The 15,631-nt window shown below is 38.1% G+C and overlaps 1 pseudogene; it reads right to left on the minus strand.

The window, feature by feature from the left end:
* Nucleotides 1-2,707: 2,707 nt before the first annotated feature.
* LOC101440453 (serine/arginine-rich splicing factor 10 pseudogene) lies at nt 2,708-15,345 on the minus strand (annotated as a pseudogene).
* Nucleotides 15,346-15,631: the final 286 nt, after the last annotated feature.

Here is a 15,631-nt window from a genome sequence, read left to right on the forward strand (position 1 = left end):
AGATTTCCAGTACATGGTAGAAAAGAAGATAGAGCTATTCCACATAATTTGGCATGGGTCAATGCATAGATATATGTTTATATCTAATTGTTCAGCCCCAAGAACCTTACTGAATGCTGAAATTCATTTCAATTTTAATTTGCACATAAAATTATTGAAATAATAATAATATTATTTTTAATAATTATTAAATTACTGAAAGCCAAAATTGTATTAAGCATTGCTGGGGGTAGAGAGGAGGGGCTGTTAAAAATAAAAGACCTTTCCTGACATTAAAACCTTATACTCTAATAGGCAAAATGAACCGAGTACACAAATACACAGTATAGAGCAGCTTGTGATAGGTGCCATAGAGGGGTACAAAGTGTCAGAAGAGCTGAGAGGAAGAGAAATCTTCATTCAGGGGGAGGATCGGGAAAGTCTTCCTAGAGCAAGCAGCACCTTGAAGTCTCTTGAGTGTTGGGTAGGTTCTTGAAGGCTCTTGAGTGTTGGGTAGGCTCTTGATAGCTGAGGAGGAATTGAGGGTTAATAGCATTCCAACCAAGGAAACTGGAGTCAAAAAGATAGTGTAGAAACCCAAGAAGTATTCTTAGTAATGAATTAATCATGCTGATGGATTGAAGAAAGTTGAAGGTAAGAATGAAAAAGTGGGTTGGGTCACTGTGATGAGCCCTGAGGAGATAACAACTCAGACTTGCATGATAGTAGTTCTCATTTTATTACTGGTGCCAGGTCTTAGTTATGCCCATCCCAGTCTACTATTTTTGTCCTTCCTTCCTCCCTCCCTCCCTCCCTCCCTTCCTTCCTTCCATCCTCCCTACTTTCCTTCCTCTTTCTCTCCTTATTCCTCTCTTCTCTCTTTCTCTTTCTCACTCTTTCTCTCTTTCTTGTACCTAGAGTGCCTAGCTAACAGGCCTACTAAATACTTCAATTGAAATCTTGCACAAGTACACAATTATTCTTTATTTTTTCTGTAGATGACAGATAAAACTCTTGCTCTGATCAAAGCAAGATCAATAGCAAAACCCTGTTGTATTTATGCATGGTTGTGTAAGATATTGAAATATGTGCAGAACTAAAAATAGAATGTCATCTTAGAATACAATTATTCATTTAATAAATCTTTACAAGGGACAACTATGCACCCACTGTATAAGAAGCTCTGAGAATTCTGAGATGTCTAAATCAAAACCCGTGCTTTCCAGGTACTCCCAATGTGCAGTGTAAATAGACAGGAATGAATTATTAGAACATCAAAGAAGCATTTCAGTAACTACGTGGAGGAGGAGAGGTTAACTGCCTGGGTGACTTGTAACCTCAAGAGAAAGTCGCCAGGTGGACAAAAGAAGAAGTACTTCCTTGCAAGGAAACAGCATGTGCTAAAACACAGTAGGAGAGGCCTAGCTGATCTGAGGAACATAAGAAGTGCAGAGGGAAGTGACAAAGAATGTGTGAACCAAGCTTGTTGGCAACAGGGAATCAAAGGTGGGAGCTCTGGAAAGGGAGAGCAGGGAAAATTTTGAGGTTGCTAGAGTGAGACAATGGCCATCCATGGTTACCACTTACCAAGGTAGGAAAACAGAAAGAAAAGTGTGTTTGGGGAGAAAGCTGATGGATTTAGTCCTGCCTATGTTCCTGCCAAAATTCAAAAAACACAGAAAAACACTTTTAAAATTGATTGAGACAGTATTAAATGGTATGATTGTTCACTAGAGCAGACAATCCCTCAGGGTTATCCAAATACCACCATTACCTCTAAATTGTCATTTCTTGATCTTAGGGATATCACATTTTGGCTGCAGCTCTGGATTTTACCTCACACCAAAGTTTCTCAGACAATCAGATGCCAATTTACCACTATTATCCCATTTTACAATAAAGGTCCTACTTGCCTCGATTTCTTTTTCTCTGAGAATTCAATGCTCTTTGATTACATTTATAGCCTTTCTTTCATTTAGAATGAGGGTTGTTGCAAATTCCAACCAAAAAATGAGGGAAGCTGAAACTTAGTATTCGGACTGTGGATATGCAGGGAAGGACAGAATCAAATATATATATACAGGTTTCTCAATGGCATATATGTTTTTATTTATTTCTCTCCCCACTCTGCCCCTGTTACCCTCAATGTCTGCTCTCTGTGTCCATTCATTGTGTGTTCTCCTGTGTCTGCTTGTATTCTCATTAGGCAGCTCCAGAACCGATTTTGGGAACTTCCAGAGTGGAAGAGAGGCAATTACTCTCTTGCGCCAACTCAACTCCCTGTTCTGCTACGTCTTCTTATTTTCTCTCCTCTGTGTCTCTTGTTGTGTCATCTTGTTGGTCACCTCTCAGCGTCAGCCAGCGGCCCTGCATGAGGCTGCTTTCCCGTGTTGGACAGCATTCCCTGCAGGGTGACACTTCTGCACGGGGTGGCATTCTGGCATGGGCTGGCACTCTGCGTGGGTCAGCTCACCACGTGGGCCAGCTTGCCCTCACCAGGAGGCCCTGGGCATTGAAGCCTGAATGACAGGAGCCCAATTGGTTGAACCATGTCCGTTTTCCAGCATATCATTTTAACTATAACCATTGCCTAGTACAGGGAAAAGTAACAAGTGTTTTTTGTTGTTTGTTTGTTTGTAAGCATCATTGCAACATTGCATTCCTGATAATTTAAGTAAAGCAAACTATAAGTATATGATACAAGCCTAAAAATATATGGTTTAAGCTATTAGTGGTTACTGGACTTAGGACTAGTCCAAGACCTTGATCTAGTTTTTGACCTAGACCTAGACTGTGACCTTGACTGAGATTTGGGTCTCGGTGGGTTTTTTTCCTAGAGTCCTGTTCATTTCTTGAGCCAGACTTAAAACGTGCTTCGGAATCTGTTTTAGAGGTGCTTCTAGTTTTGGTGTGAGATGCTTTGCCTTCATCTTTCTTGGGCTGGAAATTGGACTGTGATCTGGAATTGGATTTAGATCTTGAAAAAGATCAATTTCATTGAATCTGTCATTGTCGGAATGGCTTCTGTTACACCGTGGTCTTCCACTCAGTCTACTGTTTCTAGGACTATAAGACCTTCTACAGTTGTAATCAGAAGACTGAGTTCTTGATCTCTTCCTTTCCTAACTCTGGCTTCTAGAACGTCTTTGTCTGTCATAATCATCATAGCATGAAGAACTGTATACATTCCTCCTTCCTTGGCTTTCATCTGATTTGGTGTCTTCTGATCCCCCTGTGCAAATTGGATTTCAATTTGACATCCACAAACCCATTTTCTGTCCAAATTATGTAATTCATCTTCAGCATCATGAACATCCTCAAACTGAAAATAAACAAATCTTGGAGGGCGAGTGTAGAAATCAAATGGAACATACACATCAATTATAGGGCCATAACGACCAAATTCAGGATGCAAATCTTCAGACCTGGTGTCGACTACCACATTTCTCACAAACAGAGACATGTTAAGAGGTTGGCAAATAGTGAGATATGACAGTGGTGTAGATTCTCAGTCACGGGCACTAAGGAGCTCAGCAAGCTTTCTGAGGCTCCTATGGTGGATTCACACACACACACACACACGCACGCACACACACAAACACATACGAATCAAGTATAATTTAAAAAGTAGAGGGAAGCAGATTTGGCCCAACAGATAGGGCATCTGCCTACCACATGGGAGGTTCAAGGTTCAAACCCCGGGCCTCCTGACCCATGTGATGAACTGGCACATGCGCAGCACTGATGCGCACAAGGAGTGCCGTGCCACGCAGGGGTGTTCCCCACATAGGGAAGCCCCACACGCAAGGAGTACACCTGTAAGGAGAGACGTCCAGCACGAAAGAAAGTGCAGCCTGCCCAAGAATGGCTCTGCATACACAGAGAGCTGATGCAGCAAAATGATGCAACAAAACAAGACACGGATTCCTGGTGCCACTGACAAGAATATAAGCGGACACAGAAGAACATGCAGGGAATGGACACAGAGAGCAGACAACTGGGGGTTGGGGGGTGGAGGAGGGGAGAGATATAAATAAAAAATTAAAAAATCTTTAAAAAAATAAATAAATAAAAGTAGGCTTAATTGGCCTTGGGAACCAATGGGAAATATAGGAAGAAGTGAAAGAAAGTCTAGTTTATCTTCAAGGTTCCTGAGCTAGGGGACCAAGTTGAGGGTAGAATGTTCACCTAAATGATGTAGAAGCAACTTTGTTGCAGAAGGGAAAATAATAAGTTTTAGTTGGGTCACTTTGAATTTGAGTATCTAATAGACAAAAACATAAACATGAAGAAGAGATGAAAGGATCTAGTCTAGACACCCAGATTTGAGGCAACTTAGGTAGTACCTGAAATCATTAGTTTAGATAAAATCAACCAAGGAGTTCATCTGTGAGAAGTGTGAAATACAAGTCCTGAGGAATACAATAATTTGTGAAATAGCTGCAAAAAGAGATATCTGAGACGATTAAGAATGCCTAGAGATTTAAGAACCAAATGAAAATAAGAAAGTCAAGGGAGGAGAAATGCTTCACCAAGGAAGGAAAAGTAAACACTGCTGAATGCTTTGAAGCATCCATCGGTGAAGACTAAAAAGGGTTGTTAGTTTTGGCGGTTCCAGGTTTTCCAATGGCTTCTGCAAAGACAGCTTCACAGGAGCAGTAAAATAAGGCTACATTCCATCCAGGAGAAAACCAAAGGTAATAAATTTTAGCATCAAATGCAGATGATTTCTTTAAAGAATCTTGGTTAAGAAAGGTAGGGAGAAAATGAAAATAGCTCAAGTGGGGCATAGGATTTGGTGGCCAGGGGAATAACCAAAGCACTGCTATGCTATAGCAGTCAAAATGGTTTTTTCTGTAGGCCCTGTATGTAAAGTGCTTTTGTTCTGTGCTTATGTAAGTAAAGATTTCTGTAAAATTAATGTGAGAGCTAGCCATGATCATTTCAATTAATATAAAGTAATATAAAACACAGTCTCACTGAATTCCAGAGGACTAAATTTACTAGAATCTAAAACTTATTCAACATATTTTAAATTTATTCATATGAAATATCTGTTTGGGATATTGTAAAATTAAATATCCAGAATCACAATAATAATAACCAGAGCTTTCATTTTTTGAGCATTTACGAAATGCCAGACATTGCTCTAAATGCTTTTATTTCATTCCTATCCATCCTCACAAAAGCCCATGAGGTAGGTGTTTGTTATCTCCATTTTACAGAGACACATGGAGGGGCTCAATCCCTTCCCAGGGTCACACAATTAATAGATGGCAGATTGGGATTCAAACCCAGGCAGCCTAATGCTAGAGCCTATGCTTTTAACCATCAGGCCCTATTGGCTATTGGTCATAAAGTGAAATTACCTTTACATATAAAGAGTTCTTGCAGACAATAATGTCTTGTTCTCCTACTTCCATCTTCATTGTCTCTCAGGAGATTACTTCTCTCTCCCTGAATTCAATTTATACAACAAAAAGAACAGCTAAGTCATTTATGTAATTATACCAGTATTCAAGCTTGGATATGTTTATCCTTCTGCTAAGAAGGTTCCTTAGCTACTCTAGCTCTTCTCCAGCTGAGAACCAAGGAAAGATCCAACTGGCATGAAAAGGTCATGGCCATCAGGCTGCTGGGCAGAATTTGTAATTGGGAGATTTTTAAATGGTTTCTAATTGTTGAAGCTAGAACTGAGTTCCAGGCAAAAAGCAAAATTTATTTCTCATGAGAACCATTCAAGACATTATACAAAAAGCACTGTGACAAGTAAAACTCTTCCTTCATACTTGGGATCCAAATGCTGAGAATACTTCAGTAATAAGAATTAAACAAAGAGAGAGCTACCTCCCTCTTACTAAACGGATGGGTAAAAGTTTGTGATATGATAAGACACATAGTTTTTCAGTTTCCTTATAATGAGCTACACAGTTAGCAACATAAAATACAAGGTTAAAAAATAAATGAAGAAAACATAAAGCCAAAACTTTCTGAACGAAAGCTGTAGAACAATACAGAGATAAATTGATATATAGATATTATGGTAAGGAGAGGGATTAAACAGCTTTCTAGACTCGCCATGATTCTAAATTACAGTGTTCTAAGAAAAATGGTGTTCTTGTAATCATCCAATCATATAATATTTGAAGGAATTCATAAACCTGATATCAAATTAACATTGAATGATAATTAATCTAAATACACATTAGGTCCTTCTCACTGAGTATTTAGAATCCAGTAAATAAAGATAAAATATTTTTTTATTCAAAGGACAATATAACTGCTTGGATGCCTGTTCACTATACCTTTTGGGGGGCAAGTCTAAATCACTAGTTGGAAGGAAAGGGAAATAATAATTGTGAGCCTTTAAGTGACTCAGTATACAGTAGGAGTTTTATATGTGCTGTCTCCATATTCCTCACCACATTTCTCTTTGGAGGGTTATGTTATCACAGCCAATTTACAAACAAACAAACAAAAACCTGAGTCTCAGAGTTAAATAACTTGTCCAAGTTCAGGGAGCTAGCAAGTACCAGAGCTGAGAATGGAACCCCATTCTGTCTGATCACAAAATTCCTTCCATTTCAAAATGTTCCCTTTGTGAGTAATAAAACCATGATCCCTTAAAACTTGGATATAATAGAAACTTAGAAATCAAATAGACCTTAAATAATAAAAAGTTAAACTCAGTTTTATAAGTAAATAATAATCGGAGATTTCTATAGAGTTCCCGTTTGACATTGAAAGTGAAACTGATGTGGGCTATGGGTGGCAGGCTCTTTGACTCTTCAGAGATAGGCTAAACTATCTGTGACTTGTGGGTGTGGGATGATGAAAGGTTGCAGTCCTGCCCTTGGTGAGCAGGAAATAGTTTAACAATGCAAGGTCTATAAACTTTAAGTATTCAGGGGAAATGCAAAGAAAATATGCTAAAAGCTTATCGAATGCCTGAGGTCCATGCTAAAAGCTTACTAAGATGTGGAAATATATGCTAATTCAAGCCTATTGAGAACTGAAACAAGAACCATTTGGCCTTTCCTCTCTGTATAAAAGGGACTAAAAAATCTTGTTCGGGGCTCGGGATTCAAACAGAAAGTTCCCGAGTCCGGCTGGCCGTCAATAAACCATTTTTCCTTCTCAAAATCATTCCTGAGTCCTGGCCTCTCTATACTCAAGTAATTGAACTTCTCTCAAATTCTGCAACATTTTTGGCGACCACGGCAGGACAACAAGCGAAGGCCAGAGACGGTAGCATTTTGCTGCCCCTTCCAAATCCCCGAGGAAGCCAGGAGGACTCGGGTGAACCCCAAATCTGGGCGCCCCTGGATTAAATTTAATCCAGAAAAGATGTGGGCTCCACCAGAATCTTCCCGACAAAAATCGAGGGCAATGGAAGGTCTAAAGAGAAAGATTCTGGGAACGAAAAAGAACTCCGAACATGGAAGAAGGTAAGACTCCTCGGGTGAGCACAGTCTGGAAGGCCCTAGCTTTAATTGCTAGGAAGGGGAGGCTGATCACCTCCTGAGAGAACCCTAGTAGCCCCAGAAAGTTGGGGGGAAGCCGTTCTCTCTAGGCTTGGGAAAAGGAGAAAAACCGGGGAAAAGCCCTGGTGTCTTGGGTTTGTCTAACTGCATGTTAGAATCTGGTACTGGTCTTATATCCACTAAAGGAGTGGAGTCTTGATTTTAGTAAAAAGGGCTATTTATAGGTTCAAGTCCTAATGTCCTGGAAATTGGTCTAGATTAAAAAAAAAAAAAACTTGGTTACAGGAAAATGGATCAGCTTTTCTGGTAGAGCTTGTTCTGGGTGTAAAGTTTAAACAGTGGAAAAAGTCTAGCTGAAATCTTTTGTTATGGTGCTAAATTGTGAATGAATTCGCTTTATACCAAATGTTAAGTGTTCTGAGGTTTGTGATGGCTGTGGGGGCAGCCATGGTGAAAATATATATAAACTTGTGGGTCAGATTAGTGACCTTTGTGCTTCTGTCTGTGTCAGCTCAATGCTAGTGTTGGAGTTGTGTCCTTATGTAAAGTAGAATTACAGCTGAGCTGGAGCTCTCCCTTGCCATTGGCAAGGGGGTGAAATGATTATGGGGCAAAACTGAGGAGTCTGGATGTTTGCGGAGTCTAGATGTTTGTGCATTCTCTGCTGTCTTGTCTCTGGTCTGGCCCTTTGCCGGGGCTTGGAGGCCATCTGTGTCCACGCCATGCACCTGAGTTTGTTGGGGCTGCCCCAGTCAGGGTGGCTGGGTCCCGGGGAGAGTTGCTGAATTTGAGTAGGTTCTGTCTGCCCATTTTGGCCTGAAAGCTGGAAAGGGGGGAGCGGCTTGCCCCTTTCCAGTGAGTCCACACCTTCTATTCATAAGCTGCATTCCTGTTTGATTGCTGTGCACCCGACTACCGTGAAGGGGGGTAAAAAGTAGAATCAATAAATGCAGTAAAATTCCCTCCCTAGGGTGTCAAAGCCAAAATACCTTTGCCTTCTGCCCAGGTTCTTAGAAGGTATTATAGTAACTTTATGTATGTGTTCTGTGAAGGTAAAATTTGTCTTAAGGGTATAAATAATTATAAAAGTTTTACAAAGCATTGTTTAAATTAAGGTATTTAGATGGCTAATTGCAGAAAGTCATTATTTAACAAAAACTGAATTGATAATAATAATAAAAGGCAATTTTATAACGAACTTATTCGGCAGCCAGTCTCCCCTGCCAACTTGCTTCCAAAAAAACTGTTTCTGGTATTACATGCTACTAAGTATTTAAAGTGAAGAAAAGTTCATTATTAATGGCAATTATATGTTGTAAGAAGTTTGCCTGGTAACTTAGTATGTGAGATATATGGAGTGTGTTTTTATTGTTAAGGAAGCAGAAGATGATTTTGTCTTAAGATAAAATGATTGATTATTGGAAAGAGTAGAGTGTGGGACCAAACCTAAATGAATACTGAAAGTGTAGAAGGTTTGTGGAAGGAAAATTTTTATGATTAAAATTGAGTAAGATCAATATACAAAGAAAATCTTTTATCAAATAGCTTCTTGTGCTTTAACCTCATCATTTCCTCAGTGTTTGAAGAAGAGTCTTACCTCTTTTAAAAGAACATTTATGTTCTAGAAATCAAATCCTGAAAAGTAGCTTTTTATTTCAAACTAACTGCAAGAAATTTATTCTTTTACTTTAAAGGAAAAATTAAAGTAATGGTTAAGTTCATTTAATATGTTATAAGTCGAAGGAAAAGTATTTAAAGGTGTTATAAAATTAATAGGTTTTTAAAAAATTAATAAAAACTGTAACTAAGAGTTAAAAATCATTTATAAATGCATTTATATTATAAAACAGTGGAAAGACAATAACTGAAATTATAGCTGGGTGAATTTAGCCTGAAACTATTATTTAAGTGTAAATTCTAAACTAACCTTTCCTTTGTTTATGGTTACTTCAAGCCTAACCTCACCCTTTGCCTTTGCCTATGGTTATTTCATAATTGAGAAGAGCTGGGACATTACTGTCTCCTCTCCTGGTATTAGTAACCCTTTCTCTCATGAATTCAAGTGTAAACTAAATAAATTGCTGCCTGATGGAATAAGGTTAAATGACCACTGGAGTTTTATTATCTCCAAAAATCAAAAAGGGGGGTGGAGGGGGAGAAGTCTCCTGCCTTGACAGTCAGTGTTCCTAAGAGTGGCAATTCATGAGAGAAACCAGTCTGTCTCCCTGAGGCGTCAAATAGCTTCAGTAAATATATATAAAATTAATCTTGTTGCTTATCCAAAATTCTGCTAAATTCAAAGTAAAATATGAAGTTCTGAAACAAAAAAATAGTGCTAAAGCATTGAGAACATTTTGGTTACAATCCATTAAGAAAGAAAATTCTTGTGTAAAACTGCATAGTCATAGTATAAAACTGCACAGTCATAGTGCAAATTAAGAAGAGTTTCAAGAGTCTTTGAAATGTTTTGCAGTCACACTTGTTCTGTAAGAATTAGAAGTTTAAAGTAACTAAAGTTATGTTGTTGTGTCAAACTATTTATGTCTGCCTATTTGCTCAAATTGTTGAGGTTAAATATGCAGTTACAAGTAATATATATTTTGGGACCCCAAATTAAGCTAAACAGTATATAAAATAATGCAAATTATAAATAATATCAATGAGTTTTGTTTCCATGTCTAACTCTTTGTGTCTGCCCATTTGCTCAGTGTATGTCTTCATACATCGGGATAATAATATCAAATTAACAAATGAAAATTCTTAAAAGAGCTCTATTCAAATTGTTAATTAAATATGCAGTTATATATGTAAATAAATATTCTTAAAGCCCAAATTAAACTAAGCAGGATGAAAAAGTCATAGAAATCTGATTATAGAAACAATTGGGAAAGGGCCTCCTCTTTGCAAGAGCTTTAAAGGCAAAACTAGGTATAGCAGATTAAACCTATCTACTAGGCTAGGGAATTAAGAATCAATTTGCCTGGTAATTTCCCAGTTTAAACCTTTTGTCAGCCATAAAATGTAAAAAAAAACAAAGATTAGGTTAATTTTCACTTAAGAAAAATGTTGATGTAACCTGGCGGCCTGCTGCCTCAGTCTCCCACTCCCGGGTTGGACAGCAATGGAGGAGACCAGTTTAGGCCAGTCCTATGAGCAGTGGAAGGATGCCCAAGAAGGAGCTAAGTCAGTGCCATTTCAGCACTAAATTCTATTCCTTATTTGACAAAGGGGAGCAGGTAAAAACTAAAATGGTTGGAATGTGATAAAGGAAGCAGTTAAATCACAAACTCTTGCATGGGAAAGTTAAATCTCAGATAAGATGTAACTTCTGAAGTATCCAATCTATGGAAAAACAGAGGAAGAGCTTGCCTGCTAGGCTTAGGGGTATAAATTGTGTCATTTTTCTTTGTTCGGGGCACCAGCCATATCTGGCTCTGTGCCCCTTCTTGCAAGATTAAGAATAAAATCTTTTCTTCTCCACAATCTGGTGAGCCTTATTTTCTTCCAGAAGATTTCTTTCCAACAAAATAAAGGTAATTAGTGGCTCTATTAACAAATTTCAGTAAGTAAAGGAAAGTCCATAAAAACTATGGAAAGATCTTTCCTGGGTTATGATTTTAAAAATTAAGTAATTGTGTAATGTGTTTTAAAACCTGGTAGTCAGTATGCTTTTATTATTAATTTTCATAACTTAAAGAAAAGAAGTTTTTAGCTTCTTGTAAGGAAAAAAGAAAACATTCCTTGCATAAACTATTATGGTTTCAATTTTATTTAACTTGAGTGTAATCTCCCATAGTTAATTTATAAACTAAATTAACATTATATATACAAAATCTTTAGAATAATGAAAATTGTAAGTTCACATTGGTGAAATTAGGCTAAAGGAAAAAGACTGTAGATATGCTCTCTTAAATAAATAGAGTAAATTTCTTTGATAATTGTAATTTAATAAGTTTATTTAAACATGAGGTGTCTAGTCAATGTGGTTATAGTCAATTATAAGGAGGTTGTAAAACATCTGCCAAACTGAAAATGTTTAAATAGTTCTAGTTCTAGAAGTCATTGTTAACTAAAACTTAGATTGGTATTGGTAGCAGAAATAACCTAATGATAATAAAACCTGTCTGAAGGCCACCGCAAAGTACATATTTAAGTAAATGGTAATAAAAAGTTATCTTGATTCTATTGGAAATCTTCTGTTTTCATTTTAACAATGAAAAATAATATTTTTCTTCTATTACTAAAGTACCTACTGTTATCTTCATAGTAAAATTGTGTAAGTGAACAGTCATTTGATATTTGTGTTGCATTAAGTTGTTTAAAATATATATAAAAATAAGGAATAAACTTTAACATTGTCAAACTCTTGTGCATTCAAACCAGGACTTGAATTCATTACAGGTGGCCTCTCCATGTGAGTTATTGGCTAGGCTGGTCACTGACCCCTCAATTAAAAATATTTGCTATATCAGCCTCTGATTCTGCTCCTGAAGTCGATGGAAACTACGTTGCAGTTTCAAGCTCCTGCAGCAGCCAATAATGACTCGGTACAGCCAAGTGTACAATGGACAAGTGTACAAGTGTACTATTCCATAGTGCCAGAGAGCACTATGCACCAGGCTAGTAGAATACTGGAAATTCTCTCTAAGATCAAGGATGCTGCGACTTGCTCACTGCATTGAAGAACATGCTAAGTGGAGCCATGATACCAGGATACAGTGAAAATGAAGAGAATGTCCAACTTAGTGTTCTAATCCTGAGTGAAGCCAGTTGCCCAAGGAGTGCCAGTTCACCAGGAGCATCTGACAGAGCGAATGATTGCCAATCATCGAACAGCTTGGAATGTGTCTTCAGACAAAGCTAAGTGTCTGTTGCAATTTCTCTCTAAAGATGAATAACTTAAAAAAGAATATATATGCTGTTTCCACCAGCTTTGAAGGAGTGCCATCTTTATAGGCACCTAACCTTGTCTACCTCTGTAATGCAATGTGTCCTCTTTTAAAAACGGGTATTCCAAATTTTTAATTAAGTTTGTTTCTTTCAGAGTGAACATCTTATTAACCATATGAAAACTTCATCCAACTTCGTACAGAATGCCAGCTCCATCTTCCTCCAGTTAGAATAAATTAAGAGTTTTACACCTTATTAGGCAATGACTACAGCCCATGGCCAGCAGGAAGCAGTTACAGAAAAGAGATCCGTCTCCCTTCAGCACCCCTTTTAAATTAAAGGTGTAAACTCTTCAAGGGTAAAATAAAATTAATAGATGGATCTGGAACCTGACTGGAAATCCGTGTGAGTGCTGGTGGCCACAGGATGACTGCAGGAGGCCCCCGCCCCAGGATTCTGCTGTCCAGAATGAAAACTTCTAAACTCTTAAAAACAGTCCTGGATGCTACACTAAAGATTGATAAATAATCAATCAAAACAACAAACAGCCATCCACCTCATAGCTCCAACAATAATTATGCCAAAGCTTAGCAAGTTAAACTTTGGCAAAGGGGGGAAATGATGTGGGCTATGGGTGGCAGGCTCTTTGTCTCTTCTTTGTCTCTTCAGAGATAGGCTAAACTATCTGTGACTTGTAGGTGTGGGATGATGAAAGGTTGCAGTCCTGCCCTTGGTGAGCAGGAAACAGTTTAACAATGCAAGGTTATAAACTTTAAGTATTCAGGGGAAATGCAAAGAAAATATGCTAAAAGCTTATCGAATGCCTGAGGTCCATGCTAAAAGCTTACTAAGATGTGGAAATATATGCTAATTCAAGCCTATTGAGAATTGAAACAAGGACCATTTGGCCTTTCCTCTCTGTATAAAAGGGACTAAAAAATCTTGTTCGGGGCTCGGGATTCAAACAGAAAGTTCCCGAGTCCGGCTGGCTGTCAATAAACCATTTTTCCTTCTCAAAATCTTTCCTGAGTCCTGGCCTCTCTATACTCAAGTAATTGAACTTCTCTCAAATTCTACAACAAAACCAGCCATAAAAATAAAAATTAACTTGTATGTAAAACTATCATTCACCCATGAAAATCACAAATTAATTATTAAAACACTGACACTCATTTACCGAAAGGACATATTATTCTAAAGCTTGATTTAAACTACAAAAAAAAAATAGATGAACCACTTAATGGCATAACATCCCTTGGTTATTCTAGTAATGGAATTTCTAGATAAGACCACTGAAAGAATAATTCTGTAATTCTATTTTTGTCAATATGTATTTAACATGAGGTGAAAAGAAGTCTCATTCTTAATGAAAAGTTGTCTCAGTTAGGATTGTATATTGCAAATGACAAAAAAACCAAACAACTTAAATTATTTTAAACAATAAATGAAATGTGCTAACTCCTGGGATAGATTGAATTATGTACCCCCTCAAAAGACATGTTTTTAACCTTAATCCATGTTCTTGTGAGTATGAAACCATTTGGAAATAGGACCATCTGCATGGGTTATTTTTAGTTAAGATGTGGTCACCTGGATCAGGGTTGATCTTAATCCACATTCCCAGAAACCAGAAGTCAGAGAAGGCCACACAGCCAGGAGCCAGAGGTCAGTGAAAACAGAAGAGCTACAGAAAGACAGAGAGCCAGGGGACCCCCAGTATTACAGCAAGCCAGTAATGGAACACTACCTCTTGCCCATGCCTCTGAAACCCTGAGACAATAAATGCTTGTTGTTTAAGCCAACCCATTGTTGTGGGGTAGTTGTCAGAGCCTGGCAAACTAAGACAGCTCACATGATAGAAAAAATCAGACATACAACTAGCCTCATCCAGAAGTTCAAAAAAATACCCCCAGGACCTCATTCTTATGCATCTCTCTATTTGTTCTCTGCTGTGTCAGCTTGATGCTCAGACTCCCTTTGGAGAACCTCTCAGCTCTCATTGTGGTAGCAAAATGGCTTCCATAGATCCAGACCTCACAACCTCGCACCACAATCATGGGAAAAGGTGATGGTCTCCTTTATAGTAACCGAAGAGGAAAGACAAAGTTATTTTTCTTTTCCAAAAAGTCCCCAAATTATTGCACATTTCATTAACTCCATTTGGACTCCCTGACTCTGTCACTATAATGGAGGGTGAATACAAATATTGATACACGTCACCCAGCGCCACTACCTTGTAACAGGGGGCAAGAACACATTCAGAGTACTTGGGCTCCAAATTAAAAGGGGTCACTTCCCAAAGGAGAATTCAGGGTACAAAGAAGGGGGGAGAAGGATGCTCGATGTCCTCCAAATTATAAATGTCCAGAACAAAATGGAAGGTTTCTGGATAAGAAAATGTCATGAACACAGGAAATCTCACAGGCTGGAAGAATCACAATAGAAATAAAACAAAAAGTATTACATAATAGGAATTGATTAACTACTCAGTCAAAAGCTGATTACTGTACATGTTTTACTCCACTGAAACCTCACAACTACCTATGAAGTCAGTGTTCTATAATGCACATATTTTACAGATGAGAAAATTGAGAGAATATTTTTTAGTAATTTCCCGGTTTTTTTTTTCAGGGTAAAAAGCCTGCATTGGGTCTGTAAACTATGGAAGGGTGCCATCTAGAGGACAGAATATTTGAAAGAAAAGTGATAGACATCACAGATGAGATTAGATTCATTCAACAAATAACTATTGAGCACTTACTATGTGCTGGTATTATGTTGGGGCACTGGAGCCACTTGCTGGGTGCTGGGTTGAAGAAAAGTTAACTTGTAAATTTAGCCTGTAAACACAGCATGCCCACTCCAACTTTCTCACAGTGACAGCAAATTCACCAAGTTCCTGCCCCAGGGCCTTCACACATGCTAATCCTGCTATTTTCTCTCTATCCATAAGCCTCTTCTCTTCACATCTCTTTTCATCCTTAATACCCATGGTCCATCATTGTCATCATCTAATACTTATGTCCTTTGCCCCTTTGTTACTTTGCAGATTAGTACAAGTATACATTCATCCCAGCTGGGATCTCAGTGCTACCTAGGGTCATACTAAATCTCTCCACTCAGCTAGTCTCTTTCTGAAACTGCAACTTCACACCTTTTACAATTGTCTCAAATCTTTGACTCTGCCACCTTCTCTTACTCTCTGATATCTACCTCACTGACTTCGTCAGAAAATATAAGTCTTAAACTTAACCCTAACCCTAGCCTCATGCAATGTG

This window comes from Dasypus novemcinctus, chromosome 14 (assembly GCF_030445035.2).
Source record: "Dasypus novemcinctus isolate mDasNov1 chromosome 14, mDasNov1.1.hap2, whole genome shotgun sequence".
Lineage (NCBI taxonomy): Eukaryota > Metazoa > Chordata > Mammalia > Cingulata > Dasypodidae > Dasypus > Dasypus novemcinctus.